The sequence below is a fragment of the Corvus hawaiiensis genome, chromosome 1, assembly GCF_020740725.1.
Source record: "Corvus hawaiiensis isolate bCorHaw1 chromosome 1, bCorHaw1.pri.cur, whole genome shotgun sequence".
NCBI lineage: Eukaryota > Metazoa > Chordata > Aves > Passeriformes > Corvidae > Corvus > Corvus hawaiiensis.
In genome coordinates, this window is record NC_063213.1 from 29,245,605 (window position 1) to 29,260,210 (window position 14,606).

Consider the following 14,606-nt stretch of genomic DNA (forward strand, 5'->3'; position numbering starts at 1 on the left):
AAGGGTGGCTTAATGAAATTAATCCAGAAAATAAAGTGAACAAAAGTAAAGAAGTATTTGGTTTTCTTTTTTTTTTTTTTTTTTTTTTTTTTTTTTTTTTTGGTGAATTTTTATTTCGATTCCAGAAGCTATTAATAGATACAAATTCAAGTTGGGGTTTTTTTTAATTTCAGGAGGATTTATTTAGGAAAATCAGATGTTCATTGCATAAATAATTTTAATTTTTTTCATTGTCTTTTTCACTTGAATCTATCTTATATTGATTATTTCCTATCTGTTTTCAACACTTTTTGACTTTATTTTTCTGTGAACTAAAGATCTTAATTATACATATGTGATTTGACATATCATTTATGGATTCAGAAGTGGGAGAAAAAAAAAAAAAAAAACTTGAAAGGCACCATTTTACATGGCATATGATCTTACAAATTTTATTATAGGAGATTTTCCTTATCCTGACTGGCTGTCCTTTATTCATAGTTAAATGAGAGGATTAAAACATTTTACTTTTTGCTTAAAGCTTTTTGCTGATCTTTGCTTTGCTACTTATCCAGAAATACCGTGTAATCTAGTCATCTGTAAAAGGACAAGGCATAGTGTCTTCAGTGCATTGAGTAAGTTATTTGAGGTTTGATGAAAACTTTCAAATACTGTTAGAGGCCAACATGTGAAGACTGTCTTATTGCAGAGCTGCATTATCACTGTGTTTATGGTGATTGGCAATGCAGTATGTTTAAACTTTCCTGCACACTTCTGAAAATGCAGATGTGAAGAGACTTTCATGTAAGCAGTATGATTTACGTTGTTGCTGCTGATGCATGTATGCCAGGAATGGCAATTTAAGAGATGTGGAATAGCATTTGAATACAGGATAGTTATCATACTTACTATCAAAAGTTCACATTACAAGTTCCTTGTCATAGAAATGAATAGCAAATCCTCCAATTCTGCCATTTGCTTCAGGCATTGGTGCCAGATATTGGATTTGCAGCCCAAGCTCAAATTTGAAGAACTGTTGCCTAGAACAGGCAAATAAAAAATGTTCCTGGCTTCCCTGTGAGGTCTTTCCTCTCCTGACATACAGCTATTTAGGCTCTTCTGTGCTCATTAGAGGGTAAACTGAGCTAAGCTCAGGCCTTGTCAGTGTTTTTTGTTTACTGAAAGGACAGCATAATTGGGTTCCTCTGGTATCACATCCCTATTTCTTTCATAGAGGAGGAATGCTGTCTGGATCATAGAATGGTTTGGGTTGAAAAGGACCTCAACGATCACATAGTCCCGTCCCCCCTGCCATGGGCATGGACACCTTCCACTAGAATCCCATGTTTCCTTTCAGTGGGATCCCAAGAGGCTGTGTCAAGGAGAGATGAAAGCCAGACCTTCACAGCTTTGTTCTAGGTGTGAATATTATACTGAGGACAGGCAGTTAAAACTTGAAATAGCAAGCTTCAAATTTAACTTTGTAAAATTCATCTTACAAATTAATTCGGTGTTCTTTAGTTCTCCTCAAATAGATCTGTAAAAAACCCAACACTTAATCCTTTTACTCTGCATTTAGTCAATATCATTGGTGTGAACGTCCGTGGTGTCTCTGACAAGCAGTGCAGTCAGCTCTCTGATATCTGATTAGCAGCTTGGTGGGTTGACCCTGGCCAGCTGCCAGGCATCCCCACCCATCTGGGGAGAAAATAAGATGAAGATGGTTGTGGGTCAAAATAAACATGGAGATCCCTTGCCAACTACGTCATGTGCAAAACATAGTTGACTGGAGAAAATGAGTTTATTTTATTGCCAATTAAAATAGAGTTGGATGTTGCAAAGAAAGTAAACCTAACAACATAAAACTCCATCCCCCTTACCTCAGTCCCTCTTTTTTCCAGTCTTAACTTCACTCTTTCACCCCTGACTCCTTTACCTCTCCACTGAGCAGCACAGGGGGATGGGGAATGGCAGGGTCATTCTCCTTTCTGCTGCACCTGCTCTCTTTGTTTCCCTGCTCCAGTGCAGGCTTCTCTCCCTGGGACTGGGGCCCTCCAGAGGAATCTGGCAGCCTTCTGTCCCTCTTCCTGTTCTCCCCTCGAGGCTCACAGGGCCATTTCTCACCCTTTTTTGCCTCACCCCTCACTTCTGGGCAGTGTTCTGCTAATGTTTTGTCTGCCACAGAGTCAGCAAACCCCTGCCAAAGACCTGGGAAACTGCAGCTGGTATGACCGGGAAGTCCTACAGGTGATCCTGCATTGCAATATTTATGTATGTATACAGACTTTCCAATGTATTTACAGGAGGCATCCTTCACTCTGAACATAATGGGAGTTCATGATCCAGATAAAGGTAGTAAACTGTAATGTTAGGAATTTAATATTCAGATATTTGATTAAAATTGGAGGGAATGGGCTATAATTATAAGACACCTTAATTTTTCAGATATGCTAATTTAACTGTGCTGTGTTCCTTTGTTGACATGTTAAACATGTAGTAATAATAAGGTTGTACCAAGCATAATTATCACATACTCTCGGTCTTAAAAATGCCTCAGTTGTAGCTGTGCATGATAATGAACACACAATAATAGGTGTTGCTGCTGTCAATACTGTTTGCATTTGATGATTAGAAAAACCCAACAACTTATATTCAAAGCATGCTATGTGAACAGCAGGATAAGCTGGACAGCTAAGGCTGTTGTAAAATATTTTGGCTTGAATTTCCACAGAACATTAAAATAAGGTGGGTGTGGTAATTTAAATCAGGAAGAGGAATGCAGTGACATACCATATTTGAAAATCTGTCTTATAGAAATCATATATATAGCGTCTTTCTAGCCAGCTTTTAAGATTAATTACATTACAATTCTCTTTAATGAGTGTTTCTTAATTTAAGAGTTTCTGATGAGACAAAAAGTACACAGGGAAAAGCTGAGAGATTTTTAAAAACCCACAAACAAACAAAAAAGCCTCACAAAACTTTGGGAGCACACGAAGCTACCTGGAATTGTAATACTTTCACAGTGAAAGGGAACTTTGGTATACTAACCCTACTCTTGATTAAGCCCTTTGAAAATTGTTTTTGATGCACAGTGCGTTCAGAACCGGTTTGCCTACTTTGCATTTTCTTCTCTTCTGTTTCTAACCAAAGCTTTCTTCCTCTTGTCCCAGTAATGCACCAGAAAAGCATGAGTAAGGCATATGCTCTCTTTTGCTACGGATGGAATTTTTTTTTTTTTTTTGAGGATGCTTAGTTCCCAAAGGCAGGCGAATTTTGCCTGGGGCAATGCAAAGACTGGGTGTAGGAGAAGTGCAGAATCATCCTTCCATCCTTTCTTTTCAATCTTTGCTAGTATGGCAGAACCATTAAGATCTCAATTATCAATACTGATCAGTATAGGCAGCCCATGTCCTTTGACTTGCACTTTATAGTCTGGGTAGATTTTTTTTTTTATTATTTTTTCAGTTAAGTAGCTCTTTGGAAATGTTCATAGTGCTTGTTTATTTTGTACAGGACATATGCATTTTTGCTTTTTTGGGGGAGGAGGCTGGAAAGAAGCAAAATTCATTTAACTACAAAGTTCTTTGTATACTTTAGGAGCCTGTTACATTGTACATTTCCTGTGGTGTTCTTAGGGCAGAGAAGCTTAAGGAAGAAGCCTTTTCTCTCAGTAGCTTCAAGAGAGGAAATGCAGCCAAAAAGTTTAAACTAAGAGGAGTGTGGATCTCAAAATATTGGGGTCTTCTGTATCTCTTGTGTTTGCCCCTTTGTTTTATTTAGCATAATGACTTGCTCAGGTATTCTGGGAAATATCAGTAGATGATGATGTACCTTTTTGACTGAATATCACCCTATTACCAAAACAAAACCCAGACACCACTACACAATGATTGATTGTTGTCTATTCCTCCCTGAAACCCCCTTCAATCCAAATGATAAAAATTTTTCATGAGTGTTAGACATATGACTAGTTTTGATTCCCTAAAAATGAAGGGAAAACTACAAAATAAGAAGCAAATCAAATGGTAACTTGCTCTGTAAAGTTGTACCTGCAGGAGGATCTGACATGTCATTTACTAATATTCCTTCTTTTGAAAAAATCTGAGCTCTAACATTTGGATATGTATTTTCCTGATAAGTGCCATGGTTTATGCACTTGAACCACACTTAAAGTTGAATCTGCATCTTATTGTGCAATTGTTTGATATTGCTTCCTATGCTTCTGCTAAGGATTAATAAAGGCTGACTCTGGCTTTCTTTGCATTGGAATTTCATTCCTTTTTAAAAAGGACATAGAAGGATCTGAAACACTCCAAATATATATCTCTTCCCACTAATGATAAAACTATCATAGACCCTTACCATCACCCCCAAGACTTTATTGTCTCCCATGAATATAGAACTAACCCCTAGAGTTTGGGCACGCCACATTTTCTGGAATTAAAAACTGAATGTCATTTCAAAAGTGGAAGTTGCACTTTTGAATGATATTTCTCACTTAAGCTATCCTATTTTAGAAAAGAATTGACCTATCATTCATACAGATTTTTTTAAGTGTTTGAAATTTTCTCCTGCTGTCATTAAATCACTTAGTTTAAACATTGACTTTACTCCCATGTTTTACTCCTACTAGAAAACCATGAATCCAAGCAGACTGGCATGACCTGTGTCAGAAGCAGAAATCCTATAAATACTTTACACCTGTGAATCAAACATTCTCATCTATCCAACTTGTAAGTCTGTCAGAAAGAAAAATGTTCTATTCAGCTTCAGATATACAAATTTATGCAAATCTTCATCTCTTTGTGTCGTAATGGTGGGATATTTTCTTTAGTCTCTAGGGAAATAAAGAAACATTCTACCTTTAATTATTAAATGCTAGGTGCTTTCAAACATTGAGGAATATGGTGAAACACATCCAAAAAATGTGTCCTATGAAGGTACTGTCCCAAACTGCCTTGTACCACATGCTGTTGCTTGTGTGCTTAAGGACGCTGAACACATTGGAATCAGCTTGCAGATTTTTTTTTTTTCCCAGCATATGAAAGCATTTGTTAGCTTGCTCTGATTTATATATATCTTTTCTTCAAGGTGCTAGTGTAAGAAATTTAGGCCTCCAGTGTCAAAATTCACAGCCATGGTGTATAATTGGTTTGAGTTTCCCAGTATGTACAACAAGCCTCAGAGAATACTGCGTCTCACAGGGCGGCTGTAACGCAGCTTGCTCGTCAGTCTACAGGATAGAACGAAGTTCAGAAATCTAAACTATGTTCACATTCTTCTGTTATCAAATGTTCCTCAATTTCTTTTGTTGTTGTTCTTACTTTCCTAGCCACCATTCTAGCCAGGATTTTGGGCCTAAAAGAACCCCAAAAATATATCAGCATGGTTTGGAAGCCCTACATTAGTCCAAGAGTAAGGAAAAAGATCAAAAGTAATTCTTCTTTCACCTGCAAAAATACCTTTTCAGCATACTTTATTGATGCTTTGGTGAAATTGATGTATTATGACAATTCTGTGGTCACTTGATACTTCTTCAGAAATGTGGGAAAGTGTGCTTTTTAACAAAAGAGTTTGCAAAATGCAATCAGAGTTAATCCTCCCAAGCATCAGTGACAGGAATTGAGAAAGCACATATTTTATTCTTAGTTGGAGGTGACAATCTTTACAGAAGAGGCAGGAAACAAAAGTTAGACCTTATTTGTCATTTGCACAGAGGGAAAGAATAATCTGTCAGTATAATATTGTTAAATTCATAGATCACACATCTTTTGGCTTTTGCTTCTATCATCACTTCTAACTGTAGACAACTGATAAACTTCTCTGATAATAGCTTCTGCAATAAATATGACATACCTGTTTTCTCTAAAGGGGCTATGAAGGTAAACAACCATGCACAAGCATGGAATTAATAATGTTTTTGAATAAAACCCCGATTTTAGGCTTAAGTGATATTGGCTTTCAGCTGTGCAAATTGAGAGACAATTCTCTGCTGAGTTTTCCATAACCTGCTACTTTATATTTTGTTCCTCATCTAACCAAAGGTGGAATGTGCTTTGCATGCTTAATGGTATTAAATATTGTGTCTGCCTGCTAGGAACAGCGTTTCCTTCCTAACCGCTATAGGGAAAGTGTAGTTTTCTTCAGACAGGAATCTGCAGCGTTTGCTCTGAGCTGACTTCTTTACAAGACTTTTTGTAAACATCTTAACCAGTGCATAGGTAGGTAGATAGCCTCATTAGTGATAATAAAATATTTTGAATATAATTTTGTGAAATTCTTTGATATTCATTCTGTACACTAAAACATCTTTTGTTTTCTGTACCTATGATATACTGTTTGGAGAATTAACATTTGGCTTTCTGTGGGAGTGCTTTAATTGTTGAAGTGTCCAGCAATTTTAAAGTCACTCCCTGGTTGCTTTGATCTTGGTTAAATTAGCAAAGCCTAGAGTAACATCTCTAAATTCAGAATAATTATGTTGATAAAGAACTGCTAAAAGTAAAGGGACCATTATAATAAGTTGGACCGTGAGGAAAAAAAACCCCATGTTTTGTTTTTGCTTGAGATAAAGTCTTAATTTTAGAGATGGAAACCTGCTAAAGCAATGATGAAGAAAAAACCTGTTTGAGAAAAATATTTAGAAAAATCTATTAGTGTCTTATCTCTAGGTCCTGAAAAACAAACAATATCAAACCAATAACAAAAAAAACAAAAAAAACAAAAAAAACCCAAAAAAACACCCAGAAAAGCAAACAATCCCCAAAAAAACCACAAAACAAACAAACCCACCCCACCCCTCCAAATAAACAAAAGGTACTAGTTGGTATAAAACTGACAGAGGAGGAACATAGGCTAGATAATTAATGAAATTATTTTAATTTAAATGAGACTGAAGAATAAATTCTGAAGATTTTCAGTATTCTTTTCCTTCATCATTATGAGTCCTTCTGCCTGCTACTCTAAAACTTCACGTGACCTGACTGTAGGTTTCTTCATACTTAACTCAGATAGGCATCAGTATGTGAAAAATCACATGTACTTGTAAAGATACGTCAGCTGGAGTTTCGTTTGCTGTAAACTCCTTCAAAATGCTCAGGTATTTTCAGTAATGAAAAGGTGAAGAAGTATATTTGCATGTCAGAAGGTTAATAACTGAAGAGGCATCTGCAGATTGGATATGCAAAAATATGGAAATATTGGTGAGTTTTACTTTGCATAGAGTTGATAGTCTACTACTGCTTATGCACTAAGGACAGTTTAATGAAAGCCCAAGCATACAACCAGACTGACTGACTTTCAATTATTCCAGGTGCCATTGACCTGAGTAGTTGAGACTTTTTTAAATGAGCAAAAAACATGACAGGTTTCTCATACAGCTCTGAGTTTTACAGGGTGTGAAACAGTTTACAAATGTGTTCATAAAAGACACAGTAGCAAGGGTGGGATTATCTGATGAATTCTCAATGGACTGTAGACTGTAAAGTAGACCAAATGCAATCCAGATGTGCTGTTGTTTTAGAGTGATGTAAAAACGTCTGCTGCCCACTCTCTTCCAACAAAAAAAACCCCAAAATCCAACCACAACCTCCAGCCAACACCAGCTGCCTAAGTAGTCTTACCGTCCATATAACGTAGATACTATAAAAAGAACCTTTTAAATAATTTGAAATTGAATTCTACTAAACAATTAGATATATATTTAATTTTTATTAAATATAAATATAAACAAATGTCCCTTGTTCTTTCCAAATATAAAATACTAAATTGAATATGCATTTTGATGTATGCAGAATTTAAATTGATTGCACTTTTCTGAAAAATTGAATTAGGCAAATTTTTGATACCGTTTTCTAGTTTTCCTTTATGAAACATTGAAATTTTGATAAACTTGAGTTTCAGGAGGCTGCTTTGTATACATTTATACTTAAAAGTATTCCAAACTGAATAATTTAATTAAGAAATAAAACCTAATCTCTCTGGGTAAATTGTAGATCACAGTAATTAATGATGTTAGCTTTAACCCTTTTCTCATTTTCAGTGGTTAAAGGCAGAAGTGTGAAGAGTACTGTGGATTATGTTGTGTGCCCCTTGATTAAAGCAATGAATCCAGAAATGTCTCATAGTAGTCATATAGTACATTGCACATTGATACAATTCTTATGTTATTTTCATTTCCAATGTTTCTCAGGGATGTTTAAAAAAGTTTATTAAAATTTCCTCAAATCAAGAAAGTTTTCTTACTTATTAATAGCCTGGGGCTTGTGATGGAATAGGACGCTAATTTGTAGGAATCAAAATGTGTAGCCATGTAGTAATAATAAGGTTGTCATGACTTTCAGATTAATAAGTCATTGGCTACTCTAAAAACTGGTCAATAGGTAAAAGAAATGAAGTTTCAGGTAAAAAGATACTTTGTAAAATCTTGTAAAGTACAGTCTGGTTTTGGGCATCCAAATGTGCTTTTAGAAATGGTCCTGGTGATGCACCCAGTATTGCCCAAAGATGAACTCCTGATTCAGAACCAGAACAAAGAAACAGATCTCACTGCCTGTCCACTGCTCTGCTCAGAGTAACTGCCATAAAAAACATTACCTGAGACTTGTTCCTTTTCTTAAAACGCTCTAAAGAAAAGCTTGATATAAACTTCAAAGCAAGTAACCTTGATACTTAAGGGTTCTGTGAAGACCACCGAATTAATGTAATTTATGGCTTCACCTTGTAGGGGGAAAAATAGTTGCTACATTTTCTTCCTTTCCAGCAGCAGTTAACCTTTTTGAGCAACAATGTATTACCTCTATTGGTGGCATGCAACTTGAAGGGGAATATGAAACATCCCAGGCGATCAATATGAGCTGCTCTAATCTTTTCGATTACAGCTGAGCTCTAGCAATGCTTACAGCAAAGCTTCAGTGACACTTAGACTCATTTGCTCATGAAGCTGAATGTGAATTTGGCTCTCTAACAGTCCATCAAGAGTGTTCTGTGAAATGCCAGTCATGTGGAGAAACTGCCAACTTCTGTAATATGGAAAATAGGTGGGACAAAAGAAGGTGAAAAATTAAGCTTCTACTCTACCAGTCATCATTCCTGTTTAGTATCTAGATAAAGAGGTCCAAGACACTTGGGGAGGAGTAAAGTTAGCTTGTTATCCTAAGAAAGAGAAAAAGGAAGTAGCAGTCTATGGTGGGTTTTCTTTAAACTGTCCTCCAAGTCAAGAAAAGCACAGTAAAACATGCAAAAGGCTTTTGGGTTGTTTGTTTGAACCACTCCAAATGTATCAAAGGCTGGTATATCTGGCAAGTACACCTAACAGGCAAGTATTTTCTTTCCCCATAAGAGAAGGTGGTCTTTGATAAAATCTTCACTGATTTCTTACTGACTTAAGTACTTGGGAGCATGAGGTATACCCTACCTGGCTTTTTTCAGCCATTACCTGTGTTTCTGTCCCACACGATCTGAAGTTTGTATAGAAGTATATCATACTGGACAGCAGGGTTGTGACACAGGGCCAAGGTTGAAATTAAGCTTGTGACAGCCTGCTTTCAATAACACCTGCTTCTAAGTTTGATTTTTAAAGGGGTTGCCATTGATGATGATCTGCTTTGAAGTATCTCCTGATTTTTGGCTTGCATCCCTTTAAAAGTTCATTTGAAACAGTGCATAAGACACAGGCTTGTGAATTAAGCTTGGTATATTCTAGCATTCATTTTGGATTACAAAACCTGCCTGTGCTATACAGAAAGTGTGGCTGTCTCAGCATAATAATACACTGCAATCCAAACCAGCCCCATTAATATTCCTATTGGTTGTCATTGGAGATATGCCAGTTCCCATATGTAATTACCCACATTTCAGAGTGCCCTTGCAACCTCATGACTGCTTTTCAGAAGTGCCTGGTGGCTTATTCTTCCTCCTCAGCACACTACAGTGAAATTACGTATTCAAACTGGAGGAGAAAAATGTGTTTAGGATAAACTGGCATTTAGCACACAGTACAAATTAAACCCAGATGATATGATTCTCTCCCTTGCTCCCTAACATTTATATTGGAATTCATATTTAAAGCAGGAGCCTTTTGCGTTACAAGTAAAGATTGAAATTGCGTATAACTTTTTTTCTCCTAGACTTGACAGGCATTCTTGTATAATTAATGAGTTGGATATACTGTTAATAGTTCAGATTTTGTGGTTTGTATTGTAAATGTTCTGTTTGTCTAGTGTAAAAGAGAACTGATTAGGAGTTTTAGTTAGAGGGTCAGGGCTTTGGATAAATATCCATATTTTTTCAATGCTGCTACAGATTGAGTCATCTCTTCTGTATTCTACTAGCAATTTATTATGGTGAATTCGGAATGTAATATTGACATTGCAGTCATTTGCCTTTTTGAATCTAAGTTGTCCAGCTTTTGAGTTCTTCACTTCTGAAATAACATATGGAGACTTTTTTAGTAAAGTTTTTATTGGTGACATGTTTGTGTCTTAGATCTATCCTTCAGCAAAACTGTTATTCTAGATTATAATTTGATAGGAAATCTTGATTGAAAATTTTAAAGCAGGAGAGACTAATTTGTGGATTTGGGATTTGGTATTTATTTAAAGGTATGTTACTCAGTGCACACTGGACTATATGATGTAAAAGCTTTTCTTACTCAAAAGCATACTTAGCAAGTCACCATCACTTATTTCTGATGAGTTCCAGTTATCAGTATCCAAATATTTTTCATTTTAAGAACCACTGTACACATCATAGCTCTCTTTTTACTTTGCTGACAAAATCTTTGCAAGAGCTTCTGGGAGATCCAAATTGTTACTAAAAACTACCCGTGACTATAAATGTATACTGTTCCCATTTCTTAACATTTTTAGATAGTTTGTATGCATTCTAACCTACTGCTAGATACAAATGTCAAGAAGACACAGATGAACTGCAGATTGTTTTTTTCATCTACTGAGACTACTTTGATAAGATATGTCAGCAACTTTACAGGTGACCTGTTTATCGATCAGGAAGCATTTGAACAGACTTCTGTGAAGTGAAGCATCAAGGTATTTTATTCTGCTTTGCCCATCAAAAATCACTGAAGTCACTGGTATACTGAGGATAAGCTTTAATAACCTATAGGGTTGATAAGAGAGTTTGTGTGTATATGGTCTGCTTTGTGTTACAATCAAGAGCTGTTCCTTCAAATAATGTAGTCCCTATTCCCCAAATAGTTCATAGACTACTAAGTGGGAATTAAAGCAATTGCAGGCAAAATAGGAGACAGGCCTTTTTTGGTTTATCCAGTGTGATGGGTAGGATATAAAAATAAACTATAAATAGACTGTAAAACAGGAAAAAAAGGGTAGATATTCTTTCTTGGTTTTGTTGCATGTGAACAGCAGCAATATGAGAGGTTGCAGTTGACAGGACAAGAGATCCATCTCGTCTGCTCTTTGGCTTCCAATAGCCAGGTGCCTGAGAAAACATGTAAGAGCAGAGCAAGAGCACAGCACACTTCTGTTTCAATGATCTTTAGGCCTTGAGGAATTTGAAGACTGGGGATTGCATATGTTTTGTATTTGTGTTTAATGACATTATGAGGCCTTCCTTCCATTGATTTAATTATTTGAATCTTAAGGAGACTTGTTTTTGATGGTCATATACTGTTATTTCCCTCTGAATAAGGATGTCAGAGCAGCAAATGTCATCATACCTATGACAAAGTTATCAATTCTCTTGATCTAAACAGAATAGAGTGGAGTGGAAGTGTCTTTTTGCTTCAAAAAGTTAACATTTAAATGGACCTAAGCTGCCTTGGATGTTAATGTATCACTGAGATAAATGGTATGGAGAGAGTTTATTCCTTTGCTGCTGCGATGCTGGCAGGAGAGTGTGCTCTGTAATTGATTAACAGGGCACAGTGCATTGACTTATATGGGGAAGGCTATTATATCTCAGTAACAGGAAGGTATATATGATTCTGGTTACAGTAAGTAAAAAATTGGATTCTGCAGGAAATAACTAAAACTGCTGGAAGAACAAAAGGTTCCCAAGGACTTTTTTTTTTCCTCTTAAATCTGTGGTATAAGAGTATTTCATATTCTGATGGAAGTTTAAATAGTGCAATATATTTAGTGGAACTTTCATATAGGGATAGAAATACCAGCTTATGTAAGCAGTCTTTTAACTTTTGTTCTGTTGGACCTAAAGTCATGAGTTATTGATGAGATGTAATATTTTTTTTAAGTCTATTAATCTGAAATATAGTCCTTCCCTATAATTCATACACATTTATGGTGAGTTTCCTATATTTTGAAGCCTAAATGAGCAGGCAGATTGGGAAGTTTGTTTTTTTTAAAGCAGTAAGAAAGTGAGATTTCTTCCTTTCCTGTTAGTTGGTATGTCAAAATAGACATAGGACAGGATTACAGTTCTAAACAAAAATGAAGGCAAATTGTATCAGCTCTGGGTTTTTCTTAGCCCCCACCACTGTATTGGTGATTGCAACCAAATTAAGAAATCAGTGTTCAGATTAAGCACTTCAGAAGCACATGTACAGTAAATGAAGCATATTCATGACTATCCGTAAAAATTGTGACCACAGTGGCAAATAGAGGGATGCTTCCTGTGGGATTTTTTTTTTTTTTTTTTTTAACTAAGTGAAGCTTCTCTGTCTAGTTTTTTTGAATCCAAGAGTATGGGCTAGTGAAACAGAGCTAAGGCAGACCATTAATGGTTTAGAAACTAGTATTCATTCCAAATAAATTTTCCATATTTCCTTCTGTGCATCTTCAATAGTAGCACAAATATAACAGCTGTCAAATTGAAAGGAGATTTCTCAATAGCTACTGGAATCAGTAAAACAACAGAAGTTCTGATGAACTTCTATTGTTGGGAGAGGTTTTTTTCATCTGTCATGTTTCTAAGCTCAATATCAAAATTCTACGTTTATTTCTATGGCAGAAACGAAGAGTTTGCTCACATTTTTAAAATAAGTTTTTAAAATTTTATTTATGTTTTAAGATAGATCTTTTATTTAACAGGTTTTTCTAGACTATAGTAAGCAGTAGCTTCCCATTATATTTAGAAATAAATCAAATTGCATAAATAGAACACATTTTTTGTAACTAAGTTTTTATATTGCTAATATTTTTCCAGGAAGATGCAGGTTTTTCTTCCCACCCCAGTTTGAAGCTATGAGTGGCAGAAAATTGTATAAACCTAACAATTTTCTTTACAAAATATATTAAAAAACCCTCAGGAAACAGAACAAAGGCACATGTTCAATCTTAGCTTTCATTACTGATGAGAATATATGTTTTTCCTTAACACTAAATATTATGTAATATAAGCATAGAAAAATACTATAAAGAGATTTTGGTTTGTATTTTCAAAAACTTCTGATTATCTGTTGTTCTGCTTTTAAATGTTTCATTCCATTTTTACCTAGACAACAGGATTAATGACAAATGCCTTCAAGTCTCTATAGCTAGGCAACACTAATAAAGAAGCAGCAGCACAAGCAGTTTCCAAGTTGCAAAGTTATTATGATCTATAGAAAATATACGGATGGATTAAAAAATAATTGAGAAAAGCTTTGTCAAGTAGTTCTGTGTTTATATGATTGTGGCACTTAGGACAAAAATTGGCAATTGTGGCAGTCTGCTGCTACCTTCTATTGTTAGCTTTAACCTTGTACTACTTTGGCTGAAATAAAAGCAACCCGGCACCCAGGATCTGCAGACACAGACCTTTCCTCTGTGCCACATCCCTGCTCCCAGGCAGAGGTGTGTGCAGCCCTGGTGTGCTGCTGGAGAGGTGTGATGGGAGGCGTACCCGACTGCGGGCTTCTGACCAAACATGCTGCAGCCAAAGCAGAGGGAGGAGGAAATCGATCTTTCTGGTTTGTGGTATAAACAATCATGTTTCAAACCGTTTATCTTCCCTTGTCAAAATTCCATCATTAAATACTGTGGTAGCGAATTTAAAAGTTATTGGAATTGTCCTTTAATTCAGTGCAAAGCATCTGCCCTTTACTCTTGCTTGTGCTTTTGTGGATTTTGTTTTTCCTTTAATGTTTGTTAACTCAGAGATTTGTAAAGGACACTTATTTTCTTTGTTAAATGTCAAAATACTGATTCCTGAATGAATGTTCTTCTGTATTTCTGTGTTTCAGTTTCTGTTTCTGTGAAAGTAATTTTATTTTTCATTACATGAGACTGCACAGTTTAGGAGAATTGTGTGATATATTACTTGATTCACTCACAATCCTTTTTTTCCCCCTTAAAGTTCTTCTTTAGAAGGTAGGATTAATTTGGTCTCCATGTGTGATCCAGTGTGACCAAATTACTGGTTTTTAATTGTACCAGAACTAGGTGTTGTTGCTGAGCATTAAATATGCTGCTTACGCGTATTTAGACCTATTGAGGACCACCTATGGCGACCTAATGCTTTCTAAATACATAAATTGAGGGTGTTTCCACTTACAGCAGAGACTGTGCTGCAGTGCATGTGTTTAAAAAGACTAGTTAGGCTTACTGGTGTAGGCTAAGGCTTTTTTTTAGTTTTACCTGTGAAGTAAATGAGTAATTTAAGCTACATATTTCTTCCATCTGTTGAAATACCTACAATACTAAACA

The 14,606-nt window shown here is 35.9% G+C and overlaps 1 protein-coding gene across 1 annotated transcript in view; it reads left to right on the forward strand.

Moving 5' to 3' along the window:
- CNTNAP2 (contactin associated protein 2) overlaps positions 1-14,606 on the forward strand; it is a 1,047,411-nt gene that overhangs the window by 321,696 nt on the left and 711,109 nt on the right. The window lies entirely within an intron of this gene.